The following is a 20,550-nucleotide window of genomic DNA, read 5'->3' as shown; positions in this document are numbered from 1 at the left end:
AAATATCTTATTGATTAGTTGAAATTTCCGTGTATCTCATGTATTCAAGTAAAAAAACTATATTTTATATAATAGAAATTTATATAATTTAATCAATTTTACCGTGGCTGGAAGATCTTAGAATCATTAAAATAACGAAAGTTCTATTTCATTCTTTTTGATTTAAATTTTCCGTAGCTCTTAGGTTTAAGAGCATGAATCACAGATATCTTATTGATTAGTATAAATTTCCGTGTTTCTTATGTATTCAAATGAAAATTTTTTGATCGTAAAGCACTCTCTGATGCTTCGCATCATGAGTCGTGCAAAAGAAGTCGAATGAATATAATTCAATCTATTTCTCCATGTCTCGTAGATCTTACAATCAAGGAAAATTATAAAAATTCTATTTAACTTAAAATTTTCGTTGCTTGAAAGGCTTACAGCCACGGACATCGGTATCAAATGCTTTTTATTAGTCTTTCATATCTGTAAGGTCGAACATCAGCATAGAATGCAGTTTTCTTTATCTTTTTTTAATGTAACAGAGCTTTGACATCCGCATGAATCATAGATATTTCATTGATTACTATAACTTTCTGTGTTTTTTATGTATTCAAATGAAAAAAGTTGAATTAATATAATTTAATCTATTTTTCCGTGTCTCGCAGATCTTCGAATCACGGAAATTACAAAAATTCTATTTAATTAAAAATTTTCGTGGCTTGAGAGGCTCACAGCCACGGACATCGGTATCAAATGCTTTTTATTAGTCTTTCGTATCTGTAAGGTCGGACATCAGCATAGAATTCAGTTTTCTTTAATTTTTTTCAATGTAACAGAGCTTTGACATCCGCATGAATCATAGATAACTTCTTGATAAGTATAAATTTCCGTTTTTTTCATGTATTTAAGTGAAAAAAGTCAAATGAATATAATTTGATCTATTTTTCCGTGTCTCGCAGATCTTAGAAGCACGGAAAATAGCAAATAATTTTTTTATTAAAATTTTTCGTATCTCTTAGATTTTAGAGAAACGGAAACAGAAATAAAGTTTCTATTTATCAATTTTTCCGTGTCTGAAGATCTTATAATGACGGAAAATTACAAAAATTCTATTTAATTAAAAATTTTCGTGGCTTGAGAGGCTCACAGCCACGGACATCGGTATCAAATGCTTTTTATTAGTCTTTCATATCTGTCTTTCATATTAGTCTTTCATATGTTAAGGCGATGTGTTTTGACACGACGGCAGTTAATACAGGTAACTTATCAATGATAATTTAATCTAAAAAATATTTAATTATTAACGTTCTAGTTTAATTTTTATTGCTTACTGAATTTCACTTTTGAAATTATTGAGAATTATTTACTCATTTGGATTTTAAATATAATCTACAATTTGTTGAAAATATTAAATTTAACGATAGTTATCTATTTTCTTTATACAGGAATTCATAACGGTACATGTAAGGCAATTGAAAAGACTTTGGGAAGAGAGTTAATCTGGTTACCATGTCGTCACCACATTTTTGAGATCATATTGAGAAGTGCATTTGAAGTATATTGGCCTGTGTCATCTGGGCCAAACGTACCAATGTTCGGAAGATTTAAAAAATCATGGGATGAAATAAATAAAACTAATTATAAATCTGGAATTGAAGATACTGTTGTTGCTGATATCATTTTGGATAAAAAAATGAAATATCTAGTTTAATTGCACAATCCTTACAGGTATGATTTAACTGCGATTTTAAGAAAAAAATTTTCTTGTTTCTGACAAATTTTTAATTGTTTTTGATAGTTACTACAACCCCGAGATTGTCGTTGATTTTCCTTGGAGAAATGCCTCAAGAAGAAATTTTTTTCAAACGTCCTGGTGCAATTCATCATGCTAGGTGGATGGCGAAGGCAATTTACAGTTTAAAAATGTTTCTATTCAGAAATGAATTTAAACTTTCTAATAAAGAATTGGACGGTCTTCGGCAAATTTGTATATTTATAGTTACACTGTATTTAAAAGCTTGGTTTTCATCAACTTCTGCAACAACTGCTGCTAATCATGACTTGCAGTTTTTGAAAAATTTATTCGAGTACAAAAATATCAATTCATTGATTTCTTCAGCAACTTGTGAAAAAATGATTTTGCATTTATGGTATTTAAGTGATGAACTTGCCATTTTATCATTATTTGACGATACCGTTTCATTGGAAGTAAAAAAATATTGTTGGAGCTGTTAATACTCGTAACGGTACAGATTCTAAAGCTAAAAAATTTATAATTGATAAAAACGATTTGAATTCATTAACGCAAAAAGTCTGAGTGACTTTGTTTCTAAAAAGTCTTTAAATCTCTTTAAAATCTTTGATTTACCATATGACTTCCTTGATAAAGATATTGAATCGTGGCCTACTAATGACAGTTACATTGAAAATAAAGAATACTTTAACCAATTGAAAGTTGTTAATGATTCAGCAGAACGAGCTGTTGCATTAGTTAGTGAGTATAATCAATACTTGACAAAAATGAAGAGCAATTCCAATACTTATTGCAAATTATCAAAGAACATCGAAAAAACTACCCAAACTGCAATAGAGGAAATTATTTACAGTAAAAGTGTACCGTTATGTTGAAAATATTGAAAATTATATGGCAGTTGATAATTAAATAAATAAATTCTTCGATAAAAAAGTGAAACACATGTGAAACACACTAAATTCAATTATATATTTAAAAAAATGCACTAATTTTTTGTTTTAATGTAATCAAACATGTCCAAGACTAAAAAAACTAATTAAAAAAATAGTTCATAACATATTTCTATTCATAGAAACTCAAATTTGTCTAAATTTCCTTGAAACTCACAGAATAAATTGAAATTTTTCGAATTATTGATCAAAAACTAGAAAAATTGATATGCATTGATGTTTGACGATGAATATCTCGTAAACGCTCAACTTGATCGAAAAATCATAAGAGACCATTTTTATAGAGCAGTAAATTTCCTACAAAACTATGAGTTTCATCATTCATAATGATTTTTTTTCATTGAGTTATAAAATTCATAAGAAATAAAAAATTTTCCCAAAAATAATCAAACTTTAACCGTTAATATCTTTTAAACGGTTGGGTTTACGAAAAAATCGTAAGAGACCTTTTTTGTAGAGTATTCAATTTCCTACAAAATCTAAGGAACAAGATATTTTTTCAAGTAGTTGGAAGCGAGATATAAATTTTTCTATCTGATAATAAGAAAAAATAGAAAACTGTAAGAAGGAGGACCTTCCCGTTACAATTAAGAACTCATGCTTGGAGAGGCTTTCTTAGAGGTGTCTAGGAACCTATTTTTCAGAGTACCAAACGAAAAAAAAAATATTCTTTTTTTTTGAATCACCCTAATCTCCAACCTTTTGAAACCACTGAAATGAATGCTTGGGAAAGAATTGTTTATTTAATTATCCGTGCTCTTTAAGTCTTACGGCTCGATAAATCAATACAATTTTTAACTTTCCGCTAAAATAATCAATGATTATCGAAAAATCGGGAAGTAATTGTTTTTACCCCGTTTTGCAAAAATTGAGGTTTCAACAGATCTTAACGTTTTGAAGCCCTAAGAAGCTTTCCTGACAATTTTTACGATGATGTCCGTACGTCTGTGTGTGTGTGTGTGTGGGGGGGGGGTGGACCTCTTATAAGTGCTTGATGAGCTCGAAAGCATAGGAAAGCTATCTCTTTGAGCTCGGAGAGCTGAATATATCACAAAAATTGTATTTTTGATCTCAAAGACTTAAAAACGTTATAATTGCAATTTTAAATACTTAGGTATGGAATTAGCGGGAAGTTGCAGGGATGGCCTTCAGGGTCAACCGTCTTCCTAATTATTTTTTCATCATTTTTCGTATCTCGGAGATCTTGTCACCGTGGACGTTAACATATAATAATTCTTTTTATATTAATTTAACGTGTCAATTACTCATCACAATAATGGATATTCCGTATCACATTTTTTTTACCAATAAAAATAAAAAATTTTAATTTTAGACTGCCACCAACAAAATTTAAAAAAATGAGAAAATTATTACAGGCAAAGCTATAAACAGTGGAAGGGTCACTTTACGGTCCTTGCAAGAGTATAAATATTATAAAGTTATTAATAATGAAAAAAAAATTAATCGTTTTCTCGCGGAGCATTTCACAGCAATAAATATAAAGTTGCTGTAATTAGGCTATAGACATACATGGGTATCGATTCATAAATTGAATAATCAACTAAAAATTCCAACCGTTATAAAAATATAATAAAAATTTTACTATTTTTGTAATAACGAATATTGAAATTTAAAATTTCAGACTTTCCCGCCAAAAATTGAAATTAAATAAATAATTTAATTATTGCAGATAACGCTATTAACAATTAAAGAGTCATTCTTAGGTCATTGCTGGAATATATAATTATTATAAAATTACTAATAATAAGTAAAAATTAATCATCATTCTTGGAGCACTTGTAGCAATGTAAAAAGTCCCTGCAACGTATACCTATGAGTATTGATTGATAAATTGAAATATCGATTGCAAACTTTAGTAGCTATAAATATCTAAAATAAAATTATGACAATTTTTTTTAACAATAAAATTAAAAAATTCAAATTTTAGAGTTTCCCGTCAACAGTTAAAATTAAAAAAAATTAGAAAATTATTGCAGGCAAAGCTATAAACAGTGGAGGGGTCATTTTACGGTCCTTGCAGGAGTATAAAAATTAGAAAGTTATTATTAATAAAAAAAAAATTAATCGTTTTTTCGCAGAGCATTCCACAGCAATATATATAAAGTTGCTGTAACTTGGGTATGGATATACATACATGGGTATTGACTGATATATTGAAAAATCAACTAAAAACTCGAACCGTTATAAAAATATAACAAATATTATAAAATTTTTTGTAATAATAAAAATTTTTCATTTTAATTTTAAACTGTCCCGCCAAATATATTTATTGAATACATTAGAAAATGACTACAGGCATGGCTTTAACAACAAGAGAAGTCTCTTTTTTAGGTTATTTGTGAAATATAATTATTACGATGTTACTAATAAAAAAATAAATATATTGTTATTTTTCTAATATCTAGTCTCAATTAAAAAAAAAAAGAAATTGCTAAAACATTGCCTTGTACAGTCTTTACTGTCGGTTGATAGATTAAATAATTAATTTAGGACTCCAATAATTATGAAAAAAGTTTGGAAAATTCAAAAGTTCCCGCCTCATAACGTTCATTTATTTTTTAAGAAAAAAATAAATTGTGTAATTTATTAAAAACAAAAAAAAACCAAAAAAAAATTATAATTAAGTAATTTCTTACGGACTATTTTTTACAAAAATCTAGCTTGATCAAGTGACGCCATCAAGTTTTCACGTGAGAAATTAGTAGCCTTAACGTCAAAAACCATTGCAAACCTTAAAATGATAGAAGCAATCACCCATTTTACATGCAAAAAATATGGATTATTTATCAATTTTTATTTCGAATTTAAATAATTCAGAACTTTTACACTATTTTCTTTTTAATTTTATATAATAAAATATTTTGCACAATCTTACTATTATTAAATTTAGGAAGGTTGAGTTATTAAAAGCCTTAACAAATTAATTAGAAGAATCGAATTATTTTATTTGATTCAATCAAAATACACGAAATCAATCAAAGTCAACATAATCGAAAAATAATATTAATACATTAATTAAAAAAGTTTCATGATAAGTAAAAGAAAAAGAGCAAATTTTTATATTTGTACACGACATAACAAAATAGATTCATAATAATTAATACATTAATTTATCAGAAAAATAAATTTTAACAATGTCAAGAAAATTGAATAAAGAAACATTTTTAAATGGAGAAATAAAAATTGCTAACACCACTTTGAATGCTCCAAAAATTCACTGTCGCGACGATCATGCCATGAAAAAAAAAAAAAAAAAAAAAAAAAAAAGAATATAAATCTTATTAGCGAAAGTATAACCTCTATAATTACAAACAGATCTTTTAATTAGTACTCACTTTCTAATATTCTTAAAATAATGAATTTGTAATTGGTAAATAATAAAATTTCCAGAATTTTTCATAATTATGAAATTATTTAACACACTGAACACTATATTACATATTTTTGCATAAGCAAATAAAAAAAATAAAAAAAGAAGATGTTTCAAATATCTTTGTAAAATTAAATGTTATAAATCACACTATTCACATTTTTAGTAACATTATATTATTTGCACCAATTATTATTAAGTGATTAATTCAATAAGTAATTATTTATTATTAAAGGATTACATTTAATAAAATTTTTAACCTTCGATAATTATGAAATAATTATATAATATTACACTTGGAAAAATTGTCATTAATAACTCATTTTTATCAGCTCATGTAATGGAGTACACGCCACGTTCGGATTCTTGCTTATTTTTTTCTATTTACGACTATCATCAGGATCCGGAGACTAGCCAGAATATTAATGTATTTTTCAATAATGCACATATAACCGCCATTTATTGTACTCATGTTGCACTATTTAAACAAATCTGTTTTATCTGAATATATTGGTTGAATTCACAATGAATTCAAACTATTAAAATGTTCTTAGTCGCAAAGAGGGAGCAGCACTTTAATCTATTGGCATGTGTGTGAGTCTCTTTACATTTTTCCTTTAGTTTCTTGTGGTACCAACTTAAATCTCACGTTCGCTACATTTTTTTTGGCAAAGTGTCCCCGTCCCAACGAAATATCTGGATATCAGCGGACTAAACTGCATCGTACTATAGATTATCAGAGGAGTAAACGATACCAACTTCGAATTAAAAAATTCGACCAAAACCTATAAAATCTTTCGTATTATCTCAAACGGGGGAGCAAAAATTTTAATAATTAGAAAGAAGTAAAATAATTACAAAAACAAAGTAATTGTGGGTGATTTGTGAAGTGTATTGAAAATTAAGATAATTAAAGCTAGTGACAAGTGCTGACATAAACGTAGCATTAAAATAATTCGAATTAAAAACTATTATTAAAATAAAAAAGAAATAACAAAAAATTTGAATACTTTATTAAAATAAAAACTTTTTGTAAAATTATTAAAGACTACACCTTACCTTTTTTGTGCTGTGACTTCTATGTGACTTCTATAATTAAAAATACAAGAATAATACACTCACTCTAATCACTGTGCTTGTCATTATAATTTTCAAAAGACCGCGCTAAAAGTCTATAAACGTAAAGTTGACGCATGCGCACTGCAAATATTTAGAATAAAAATATTCAGCTAATTAAAAATGTTGATTAAACAACAAATAAACAATGTGAAGTAGAAACGATTGTTATATACAGGGTGTCTCTGAAGTGGCGGGAGTAATTGTTGGGGTCGATAGAGAAAAAAATACTGAATCGAAAGTTCCTGAGCCAAAAATTTTTTTGGGCCATAGAATTTGAGTTATGAATTAAAAACGATAGCCAATCAGAAGCGCGCTATTCGAGAAATGAAAATGAGCGGGGAAGTAGAGGAGACGCGAGAGTGAGATGCTGCAATAGCAGCTTACTCGCTCACACAAAGCCGAGCATGAGAGGGGATTGTGACGCTATGAGCCGAGTACGTAAGTGTGAATGAGTGGATGTATGAGGTCGCAAGCGGACGGCTTAATGTATGAGTGTGTGTCCGTGTATCGCAGCATTATTGGAGGCGTTGTAACGCTGAATTAAAGCTAACCGGGTACTCTAAGACAGAGGAAAAAATTTTAATTTTTATTTTTATTCGAAAAAATTTAATAAAAAAAAATAAAAAGGCCCAAGATTTAACCAGACCCACAGAAACGGAGAGTAAATTTTTAATTCTCATTTATTTTGCTGGGGATTATTTTCAAATACAAAAAAAAAAAAAAGGCTAAGATTCAACTGGAATCTTAATTGCTTAATAAAAGGAGTAAAGTGTAATGATGTGAATGCAAACTAATAACATTAAAGTAAAGTTATCCTTGAACTGCCGAAACACCTGTAGATTTTTTTGAAATGATTTCTTTGCTAAGAAAAAGGGAAACTAAAATATCAAAATTACTAAAACGTGAATGCCATTTCTTTTTCATATTTTCTTCGACATTTTACCTGTCAGTGAATAAAAAGAATATTTAAATTGAAATATCAAAATTATAAGGACTTGAATTCAATGTTTTGTTAATTTATCATTTGACATTTTACCTATCAATTAAGTGATAAATAATTTAAATTAAAATATCAAAATTATCAGGGCTTGGGTGCGATTACTACTTAATTTGATACTTGGGATTTTACCCGTCAATTCATTAGAAATTTATTTCAATTATAAGATCAAAATTATGAGAACATGAGTGCGATTTATTTTTAATTTATTATTCAGGATTTTAACAGTCAATTGATTGATAAACAACTTTAATTAAAATATCAAAATTATCAGGACCTGAGTTCAATTTTTTTTTTTTTTAATTTATTATTTATTTACCTGTCAATTAATTAAAAAATAATTTTTATAAAAATATCAAAATTGTTCGGACTTGAGTTCAATTTTTTTCTTAATTTATAATTTGACATTCTACCTGTTAATTCACCGATAGATAATTCTAATAAAAATATCAAAATTATTCGGACTTGAGTTCAATTTTTTTCTTAATTTATAATTTGACACTCTACCTGTTAATTCACTGATAGATAATTCTAATAAAAATATCAAAATTATTGGGACTTGAGTTCAATTTTTTTCTTAATTTATTTTTTGACATTTTACCTGACGATTAATTGAAAAATTATTTTACAGAATAATTCCCAGCAAAATAAATGAGAAATGAAAGTTTTCCATCCGTTTGGTTGGGTCCGGTTGAGTCTTGGGCAATTCCTTCTGTTTTCAAAAATTATTCCGAGCATAAGAAATAAGTAATAAAAATTTTCTATCTGTTCGTTTTGGTCCGGTTGAGTCTGGGGCCTATTTTCTTTTTGAAATAATTTTGTCAATTAATAATTGATAATAAATTTTTCAATCAGTTTTTATCGTCTTGTCAAGATTAGGCTGATTTTTGTTCAATAAATTTTTGTTTGTTATTGAAAAGAGAAAATAAATTTTTTTGCATTCTTCTATTCTTGGCTCTGGTCGAGTCTTGGGCATTTTTTCGTTTTTAAAAATAATTCCTAGCAAAATGAATGGGAAATAAAAGTTTTCGATCCGTTTGTTTGGGTCCGATTGAGTCTGGGGCCTATTAATTTTTTTTTAAGAATAATGTTGTTAATTAATAATTGATAATAAAATTTTTCAATCAGTTATTCGAAGTCTGTTTGAGATTGGGCCTTTCTTTTCAAGGAAAATTAATCTTGGTGATCAAGTAATAAAAATTTCTATCCGTTTATTTGGGTCCTGCTGCGTCTTGGGTCTATTTTTTTTTTTCTTAATAATTTAGTTAATTAATATTTAGAAATAAAATTTTTCGATTTATCTTTTCGGGTCCGGTCGAGTCTTGGGCAATTTTTTTGTTTCGAAAAATAATTCCCAACAAAAAAACAGGAATAAAAGTTTTCTTTCCGTTTGTTTGGGTCCAGTTAAGTCTGGGGCCTATTTTCTTTTTTAAAAAATTTTGTTGATTAAAAATTCATTATAAAACTTTTCAATTATTTTTTCTTGCTCCAGTCGAGATCAGGCCCTTTTTCAAAGGAAAATAATTTTGCTGATTAAAAATAGAAAAACAAAGATTTTCAATTTATTTTATTTCGGGTCTGGTCGAGTCTAGGGCATTTTTATCGTTTTCAAAAATAATTTCCTGCAAAATAAATAAGTAATAAAAATTATTTATCCGTTTGTTTGGGTCCAGTTGAGTCTAGGGCTTCATTTGTTTTTTTAATTAGTTTTGATGATCAACAATAAAAATAAAATTTTTGGATCATTTTTTCTGGGTCCGGTCGAAATTGAGCCTTTTATTATAAAAAAGTTAATTATGATGATTAAAAATGAATAGTAAAATTTTTTTATTCATCTCCCTTTCGGTCTGATGGAGTCTTGGGCATTTTTTCGTTTTTAAAGATAATTTCCAGCAAATTAAGTAAGTAATAAAAATTTTCTATCCGTTTGTTTAAGTCCGGTTAAGTCTGTGGCTTATTTTCTTTTTTAAATAATATTTGATTAATAATAAAAAATAAAATTTTTTAATTAGTTTCTCTTAGTCTGTTTGAGATTGGGCCTTGTTTCGAAAAGAAATTAATTTGGCTGATTGAAAATGAAAACAAAATTTTTCAATTTATTTTTTTTTTTTGGGTCCGGTCGAGTCTTGGGCGATTTTCTTCGTTTTTTAAAATAATTCCCATCAAAATAAATAAGTAATTAAAACTATCTATCTGTTTGTTTGGGTCCGGTTGAGTCTGCGGACTATTTTTTTTTTTAAATAATTTTGTTGATTGAAAATTAATAATAAAATTTTTCAATCATTTTTTCTTGCTCCAGTCGAGATTGGGCTCTTTTTTAAAGAAAAATAATTTTGCTGATTAAAAATAAAAAATAAAATTTTTTCATCCATCTCTTTTTGGATTCCAGTTGAATCTTAGCCTTTTTTTTTTTTGTATTTGAAAATAATCCCCAGCAAAATAAATGAGAATTAAAAATTTACTCTCCGTTTCTGTGGGTCTGGTTAAATCTTGGGCCTTTTTATTTTTTTATTAAATTTTTTCGAATAAAAATAAAAATTAAAATTTTTTCCTCTGTCTTAGAGTACCCGGTTAGCTTTAATTCAGCGTTACAACGCCTCCAATAATGCTGCGATACACGGACACACACTCATACATTAAGCCGTCCGCTTGCGACCTCATACATCCACTCATTCACACTTACGTACTCGGCTCATAGCGTCACAATCCCCTCTCATGCTCGGCTTTGTGTGAGCGAGTAAGCTGCTATTGCAGCATCTCACTCTCGCGTCTCCTCTACTTCCCCGCTCATTTTCATTTCTCGAATAGCGCGCTTCTGATTGGCTATCGTTTTTAATTCATAACTCAAATTCTATGGCCCAAAAAAATTTTTGGCTCAGGAACTTTCGATTCAGTATTTTTTTCTCTATCGACCCCAACAATTACTCCCGCCACTTCAGAGACACCCTGTATACATAAACAATCGAGAAGAGAGGTTTAATGAGCCGTATTGCTACAAAAATATTAAAAAATGCAATAGGGAAGCTAACTTAAGGGGCACACCTAGTGTAACGGCCTAAAAAAACGTGATTTTTGGGAATTTTTATTAAAAAAAATACTTTATCAATTATTTTAAAATTTTAAGAATATATTTATACATGTTTTAAGAATACATAATGAAATTTTTGAAGAAAAAAATTAAATATTTTTTAAGTTATCGTCGATCTCTAACGGCGCGAAAAAAAAAAGGTCCTTCACTGCTGCAATGATTCCGGCCTTCTCCGTGGATGAAATCTAAAAAAAAATATCTCGTTAAACTAGATAATATTGTCTGTACAATGACCTACGATAAAAAAATCAAAAATTGACAATATGGCGGCGTTTTAAAAAAATAGTCGAATTTTACCTAAAATTTTGATCGTTTGTGGCCTGCGAAAATTCGATTTTTGATCAGATCAAAAAATCGATAGGTCATTGTACGGAGAACTATATATAGAACATGTAAAAAAATTCGATAGTGATCGGATCATTTGTTTTTGAGTAATCACTGCAGCAAATTCGGAAAATGCTGTTTCGAGAAAAACGCGTTTAAAGATAAAATGATCGTTTCCACTGTTATAAGTGGTTTAAAATCATATTTACAGCTAATCTGCTATTCCAGGGCCATATAATACACCTTCCTCTTCTTCGAAAAGGGCTTGTTCAGCTGAAGAAGCTTTTCTTCGAGATGATCGACCTTCTTTTGAAGAAGCCCTTTGGCGATAATCAGCGATTCGTATTCTCGTGTCGTCCTTAAGAGCCGCAAAATCTCTTGCTGCAGGTCCAACTATCACTCCCATTACATTGAATATCTTCAAAATTGACGAATAACCGTCATTAAATATTGCAGTTGCAAAATTATTTGACAATTCAATAGTTTTGAAGCCATTATGAAGATGCTTGGGTGAAAAGTGCCAAAGTAAACCGTTGTAGCTTTCATTATTGTTTTGAGTATTGTTACCTTTACATCTATCAAGCAATTCATATCGAGGTAAGTCTTCATAAATAGGTTTTATAGCTTCTTGTACTTCTGTATCCAGTGGGAGGTAATCGTGTTTAAATGTACTAGTGATTCCTTCAGCTTCCGCACGGCGATAAGCGCACCAACTTTCAGCGCCTTCTGGACAATTTTTATGATTTGGGTTTTTGTCAGTTGAACAGAAATGATAAAATGTTGCCCAGATTGCTTTATATATTTCATCTACATTATCTTGATTCCTCATAATTGCTAAACCATAATATTTTTGGAGTTTATTTATAAAATTTACAGTTAACTTTTGTGATGTTTTACTTTTTCCCTCCTAATTTCTTATTAATGTTCTTTACACTTCGGCAACGTGTTCCCATTCTTTTTTCACATGTAGATAGCATTCCAATTTAGCAACAGGAATATCATAAGGATTCAAATCTATAAGTCCTTTGTGGGTAGCGCTATCACCATCACCAATATAGCGGGTATATTTTACACCATATTTACTAATGGAACGACCAAACATGTCTTTTACACTATCCACTTCCATTTTTGAGGCAGATCCTTTATCATTGGCATCACATTCTTCATCGCGTAATGATAGCCATTCCTCATAATCTTCAGGTTCGCTATCTTTTTTTTTCCTCCCAAAAACACAACTCTGACAATATGTAGATTTTACGCATGAATCAAGAATTTTCTTGCTGTATTTTCCTGCCAGCGTAACTACTCCAAAACGGGAAGTATGGCCACGTTTTTTCCAGGTACCATCGCCGCTAACAGTCAAATTTGTCTCCGAATTTTCTTTCTTTAATTCAAAGGCCGAAATATCGTATTACGAGCAAACATTAACTGTACTCGTTCGGCCCAGAAATCCGATTCCATTCAGCTTAGACATAGCGAAGTCACCGATCTTCACGATCCCTCCTCGCACTAGGATGGTGGTACCGATTCCGATCGAACCGAAAGCTCCACTACAAGGATACCTCCCGCGCATTCCTGCACCGGAAGGAGTATTCTTAGGCGACGCCATTGTCCTGGCTGACCAAAGTTACGCGAACTGTATGGCATTGAATACCACAGACGAATCGGTCACCATAGACTTAGACCCACAAATGCTAGAAGATTATGACTTCCAAACAAATAACTCATTCTCCAGTTTCGACGACGCCGTCTACGAAGGCCCTCCAGTCGACACATCGACTCAAGAAAAGCGAACCAACTAGATTTTAAAGAAAATTCCATCTCAACATCTAGACGATAAACAAAAAAATCAAATCCTAGAAATAGTCAGCGAATTTACCGACATATTCCACCTACCGGGAGACAATCTAGGATGTTTTAACCAGGCCACGTGTAAAATACCGACTAAGACAGATAAACCGGTACACGTTAACCAATATAGGTTTTCAAAACATCATCAAGAGGAAATTCAGCGACAAGTAGACAATCTATTGCAACAAGGTATAAATATAAATTCAAAATCTCCCTACTGCTCCCCCGTATGGGTAGTACCGAAAAAGGCTGACCCCATTACTGGAGCCAAAAAATGGAGAATGGTAATAGATTTTCGCGACTTAAACAAAATCTCAATCGGAGACGCGTACCCTCTCCCGTCAATTATCGGCCTCCTAGACCAATTAGGAGACGCTAAATTTTTCAGCGTTTTCGATCTTGCAAGTGGCTTTCACCAGGTCCCAATGGACCCAGAAGATGCTCATAAAACAGCATTTTCGACACCCTTCGGCCACTTCGAATACGTCAGAATGCCTTTCGGGCTAGAAGGTGCTACCGCTACATTTCAGCGAATGATGAACACCGCTCTAGGCTGGCTACCGTGGATTCTAATTTATTTAGATGACATCATCCTCCACGCACGAACTCTGGAAGAACACAGCGGCAGACTACGCAAACTTTTCCAGGTCTTAAGAGAAGCAGGGCTCACATTACAACCAGACAAATGTAAATTTCTCTGTGCGGAAGTAGATTACCTGGGACACGTTATTTCTAGAGACGGCGTAAAACCGGACCCTAAGAAAATACAAGCCCTACGTGAAACCTCTAACCCAAGAAATCAAACTGAGATGCGAAAATTTCTCGGCTTAGCAAATTATTATCGCCGCTTTATTTATAATTACACTGTACGAGCAAAACCACTCACTGATTTAACTAGGAAAACTAAAACTTTTAAATGGTCAGCAGAAGCGGAATCTGCCATGCGAGACATTAAAAATACCTTATGCGCAGATTCTACACTAGCTTACCCGAACTTAGAAAAACCTATCATCCTAGCCGTTAGTTCATCAGACGTAGGAATTTCAGGTATTCTAAGCCAGGAACTCGACAACCAAATATCTAACTTATCTTCACCAAAATATGAAAATCTAGTTAATAACCCGAAAGGGACAAGTAACGATAAAATCGTCGCCTGTACCTCACAGATATTAAGAGACGCTGAATTGCGATACACCCCGGATGAAAAAGAATGTCTCGCTCTAGTATACTCAGTCCAACAATTCCGACCTTATCTATACGGAAATAAATTCACGGTACAAACAAAGAAGGCTTGCGTCGCTTGGCTGAGAGACACCCGAGACCTCACCGAACGTCAGCGAAAATGGCGCTCTAAATTAAACGAGTTCACGTTCACGGTCGTTATAAAAACAAACGTAGGTGACCAGTATGCCGACGCTCTGTCATTCAACCCAAGAGGAAGGACAGATGGAACCGAAGTACAAGAACCTCTAGACCATATAGAAAACTTACAAAACCCTGTAGGTAATCATATTATAGAAACGTTATTACTACCAGCAAATGGCACAGATCTAAAGGCTCCCGCAAAGAAAAGAGGTCGACCACTCGGGTCTCGAAATAAAAGATTCCAAAGCCTCCCGGAAGTTCGAGACACCATAGCCTCTCGTTTACGATCAGAACTTCGTCGCGGTTCACAAAATCCCCCCGTTGTCTATCGTGAACCAGAATCTACTGATAACAGAACGGAAGAAGACACTCCAAACGATTCAGACGATGTTTTCTTACCTCCCAACGAAAAAGATGTGAAATCCGATCGAGTAGAACCATCAAAAGATCCCGTTCGCGAACTGGCACCGGCCACTTATTTTGATTCTGGCGATGATGGAGATGAAGACGAAGAAGAGACGGGGGGGGGGGAAGCCAGTAATACCATCAATTCAGAACACGACTGCCCAGAAACTTCTTGGAACATCGACAGCTCACGCGCAAGTGTCAATGAATCTATAAAAAAATTCGAAAGAATCGCACAAAAATTCGGTAACGTTAAAGGAGTAGCCCCAGCTTGAATTCGAGGTACTACAGGGCCAACGTACCCTCTTGCGGCAGATCCCTCATGGGTCCCATTTACTAAGACACCGGCCAATAACAACGTCATCCGAGAAGTCAGGAAGTCAATAAATAAATCATACCAGCAGTTGAAAGCCTCGGACGACGAACAGGACCGAACCATAACAACCCCAGCCAACCGTGACCGCGATAGAGATGATACAGAAACCGAGAATGAAGTTGAAGAATTAATAAACGAAGAAAACAACAGCGGAAGCAACAACACTTCAACAGCGAGCGAACCCGATGACACCGTCATCCCTGCAGAACTCGACAAATCGGCACTGCCCGGCTCTATCGCGCCTCTAGGAGGAAAGTATCAGGTTAGCTCCAGAAACTCCCACCTTGATTCGAACAATGCTAGATAACTTCGAAACACAAGGCATACAATGGGATCCATCCTCTGGTAAAATGATAGACACCTCCACACACCAGGGATCAACACCATACCGGCCGTTTACAGATGAAACAGTAATAGCTCAACGTCGAAACCGACTCTCCGAATTACCGACATTTAACGACAATGAGAATCCGGAGGCTTGTTCCAGCGTGATAGGAGACAACGACGCGTCACCAAATCTATCGGCCCCGAAGGCGAAAAGGAAAGTAACCTTCGGAAATCAGTTATCATCAGACCGACTCGTTTCACTTATCAAAACCCCGCAACGCGAGTCAAAATCATCAAAGGAATCCTCTTCCGATAATACAACCGAAGATTCGACAGACGTAAAAACAATAAACAAAACTTCTCGAACGCCCTTAAACAACAAAACAACTTCATCGGTCATTAAACAACAAGATAATCTACATTTACCACCATCGGAACCGTCAAGTTCGGAAGAAAATTTACAAAAATTAACCATAACGCCTGCCGAAATTCCTTACGACGAATCCGGGCCTATAACAACAATAAAATTTTTATCCAGCAGAGATGGACTTACATACGTACGCAATCACCTAGCACACTTCATGACAACAGATTGCGAAATCGCGTCCCCCGCAGCTCGGCTGTTACGCGACCTTAAATTTATCAATCCGCAAGATTTAAAAGCTGCTAAACCTAAACCGAGCCACATATTCGTTACTCGAGTCGGTAAATACTGCGTATTTTTAATTTTCGTAGGCACTCACCACCGAGAAAAAAATACTCCAGACCAAATTGTCGCGGGCCTAAGCAATCTTCGTCTAGCTCTAGAAAAATATAATATCCACTCCCTCAGGATGGTGAGGAAAGGGGATATTTACGGCAACGTTGGCATCCAGCCTCTTCTAATGAAGACGCTTTGGGATTGCCCCGTCGAAATTACCTTATGCGAAGGGGAAATTGTCGTACCCCCAATAGAACTCCGACCAAAAATCATAGAAGAAAAACACGGAAGCCTTGTCGGAGGCTACAAAGGAGTCCTCAAAACATACTGGCGAATCAGAGAAAACTTTTATTGGCTAGGAATGAAGGAGCAAATCTACGAGCACATAAAGAAATGCAACACCTGTCAACTGAAAAAATTAACTAGAATTAAAACGCGCCAACCAATGGTCATCACCGACACTCCTCACGACGCGTTCGACAAAATCTCTATCGACACAGTAGGTCCATTACCGATGACCTCCAAAGGAAACGTCCATATTTTAACCATTCAAGACAATTTCACTAAGCATTGTGCAGCAATTCCACTTCCGGATATCCGAACAGTTACGATAGCAGAAGCCTTAATAAATCAGTACATCAGCTTATATGGCTGCCCTCGAATAATACTATCAGATAGAGGAACATCGTTTACAAGCAAATTACTCGCGAAACTATCCGACATCTTAAAAATCCGGAGGGTAACAACATCCGGGTACTATCCGCAAGCGAATGGCTCTCTCGAACGTAGTCATCAAGCACTAGTAGACTATTTACGTGTCTTTATAACATCTTTCGAAGACTGGGACGAGTATCTCCCCATGGCGATGTTTAACTACAATACCTCTGTACACATGAGCACAAAATTTACTCCTCACGATCTGGTCTTCGGGAAAAAGGCTCGCGATCCCACGGAATTTCCTGATTAAGATAAAATCGAAATCTATCCAGAATACCTGGTGGACTTAATGAATCGTCTTAACGAAACCAAAACAATAGCTCGTGAGACCTTAGTAAGTTCGAAAGAAAAGACTAAAGAACGGTTAGACAAAAGAGGACATCCCGTAGATTTTAAAATAGGAGATTTCGTATATTTTCAAAACGAAACCCGAAAAAATAAATTAGATGCCTATTATCTGGGACCCAATGAGATCGTGGGAATAACAGATAAGGGTTGCCTGATCATCGAAACCGTAAACGGGAAAAACATCATTAAACATCCTAGTAAACTAAAATTAGCCTCCGAATAAGAACAATACGGTCTGTTGCAGATTCGTAATAATCACCGGCCATCAACATGCTGATAATTTGTTTCTTTCATCTACTATTGAGCACTGTCAGCTCCGACGCAACTGACCTAGACGCAATCGAATTACAACCGGTGAAATATAATCCTGGACTCGTATACGATCCCTACAAAAGGTCGCATATGGTCGAGAGGGAATGGAACATTATATCCACCATCGATATAGGAGCCACCACAAATCAAGATCATCAAAATTGGAAAACTCCTGTTGCCGAAATGATCGCGTCTAGTGGCTGTAACATAAGTTTCACCGTAATAGAATGTTCCCATATATTACAAGAACACCTACTATCAGACTTAAACGACGAAAAAAATGCAGTTCTACGAAGAATTGAATCTACGTTAGAAACTACTGAAGATGAAACCTCTTATCAGCGTAATCATAGAACGCCGTGGTTTGGATTCGTCGGTAAAATCGCGCGCGAGGTATTCGGCCTGATGGATTTCGACGACCATGAACACCTGTCACAAGAAATCGATCGATTATACCAAGATCAGAGAGAAATAACAGTTCTTGTAAACAACTCGACCCATATTATACGAGCAGAAGTAAATAAAATAATCGCTGATGAAACAAAACTACGGAGTAAATTACAAAGGGTATCCGAGTCAATGTCCCGCTTTCAAATGAAACTTGAGGAGGAAGAATTCCGGATGAAACTGCGAATACACCTCATGCTCTTGTCAGAAAAATGGATACAACATCTCAATCGCTGGATCCGTTATCTACAAAGAGTAGAGTCAGCTATTGAAACAGCCAGACGAGGTCATATATCCAATGACATTCTAACTTCAGATCAGCTGTTAAAAGCAACAGCTGATATCACAAAACGCTACCCGGAATTAAACCCACCTCAACCAAAAGACCACGTAAACATTCAGGGATTAGTAGACGTAGCAAAAATCGTGATCGGACGCACGGGACAAAAACTTGTAATATTTATCACACTACCACTATTCCACCCGGTTACGTATCAAATATACAGCCTAAAATCAACTACCACGGCTCACAAGATCGGCGGAGTCACCAGAGGCTTGACAATCAGATCCAAGAAAAATTTTCTTGGCATCGACGCACTCCAGTCACAATACTTCATAGTGAACGAAGAATTTATTAAGGCGTGTAGACCCATCGCAAACGACCTGGCTTGCCAGCCAAATGTCCCTATGAGAAGTATAAATGAAAACAGCGACTGCAAAGTGTTACTTTTAAAGAATCCATTATCCAAAATACTAAACTCGTGTGACATCCGGATACTACAAAAATGCGACGACGATATGATCAAATTAAATGAACCAAATTCATGGGCATATTCGATCTGCAAACCCCAAAAATTCGTAGGAACCTGCGGTACGAGCGTGCGGAAAGAATACTTATTAAGTGACACGGGCGCGTTTAAATTAAAACCAGGGTGCGTATTAAGCAATGGGAAAATATCCGTAACAGGGACGGCAGAGGAACAAATACCAACAAGCACTCACGTGTTTCCAGCTGTGAACATCGAACCTTTAGTTGCAAATTTAACAAACCAACTAAACTCCCCAAACAAACATACAAATATTCCATTAGACCCAATACCCACCGACGATCCTCACTCCCAATGGGGATATAGCCTAGAAGGTACAAACAATCGCCTGACATAAATCGGGCTACACCATCGAGAAGAAGGACAACATCGTTACATCACAGCAACAAACTCTGGAATAATAATCGCAATAATAGGACTTATCACCCTCATTACTGGATTATACTATCGCCAACTGATACAAAAATGTTTGAAGAAAAATAATCCAGGATACTGTCGTAACAGAAGTTGCAAAAATCTAAAGAACGGTATCGACAACATCACTTTCAATCCAGCTGAAGGCACCGTGACGACTTATTGGACTAATCCAGAGAACAAGAATCTAGATCCAACCCCCGCACCCCGCAACAAACAAGAAAACAATATACCAGGCAGAAATGAGAAAACATCAGATTTAAAATTGCCATCCACGGCTCTTCAACATCCACGAAGCACTCCTGGAAAGACAGAATCACCCAAGGGCACCAATCCAAAAGGAATTCGCCTGGCAAATTACGAAGGAGAGTAAAAACATATATACACTACTTATCTATTTTACTCATACTTAAATTTATACCTGTACAGTTTATTTTGATAAATCTTATTAGTATCTCAGATATCTAAAATTAATCCCGAGGGGAGGAAAGAAAATATCAAAATTTTTGGAAAATTTTTTTTCTCTCGTCATATCTCTAAAAATTTTCAAAATCTACAAAATTTTTTTTTCTCTTAAATTTTATCTCTCAAAATTTTAAAAATTCATCAAAACAAGTTTTTTTTTCTTCTCTCTATCTTCTCCTACTCTTTTACATAACATAAGGACGATATAACCATATCGAATTAAAACATTTATATAAAATAATCAGGGATATGCATCATATTTTAAACATTATATTTAAAATACCAGGGAAATAAATTTATATCAATATTCTTATAAATTAAACTTAATATATGTAACGGGCAAAACACGTCCTTAATATTTCAATAACAAAATTTATGTAACTCAAAAA

The 20,550-nt window shown here is 33.6% G+C and overlaps 1 long non-coding RNA gene across 1 annotated transcript; it reads left to right on the top strand.

Moving 5' to 3' along the window:
* Positions 1–687: 687 nt before the first annotated feature.
* On the top strand, positions 688–2,181 carry LOC141526569 (uncharacterized). The gene is made up of 3 exons (XR_012479048.1): positions 688–1,243; positions 1,431–1,713; positions 1,784–2,181. It is a non-coding gene; the product is annotated as an uncharacterized LOC141526569 (long non-coding RNA).
* Positions 2,182–20,550: the final 18,369 nt, after the last annotated feature.

This window comes from Cotesia typhae, unplaced genomic scaffold, assembly GCF_013202065.1.
Source record: "Cotesia typhae breed Kobodo isofemale line unplaced genomic scaffold, CoteBio_Ctyphae contig_35, whole genome shotgun sequence".
Lineage (NCBI taxonomy): Eukaryota > Metazoa > Arthropoda > Insecta > Hymenoptera > Braconidae > Cotesia > Cotesia typhae.
This window is presented reverse-complemented; position numbering and strand designations above follow the sequence as displayed.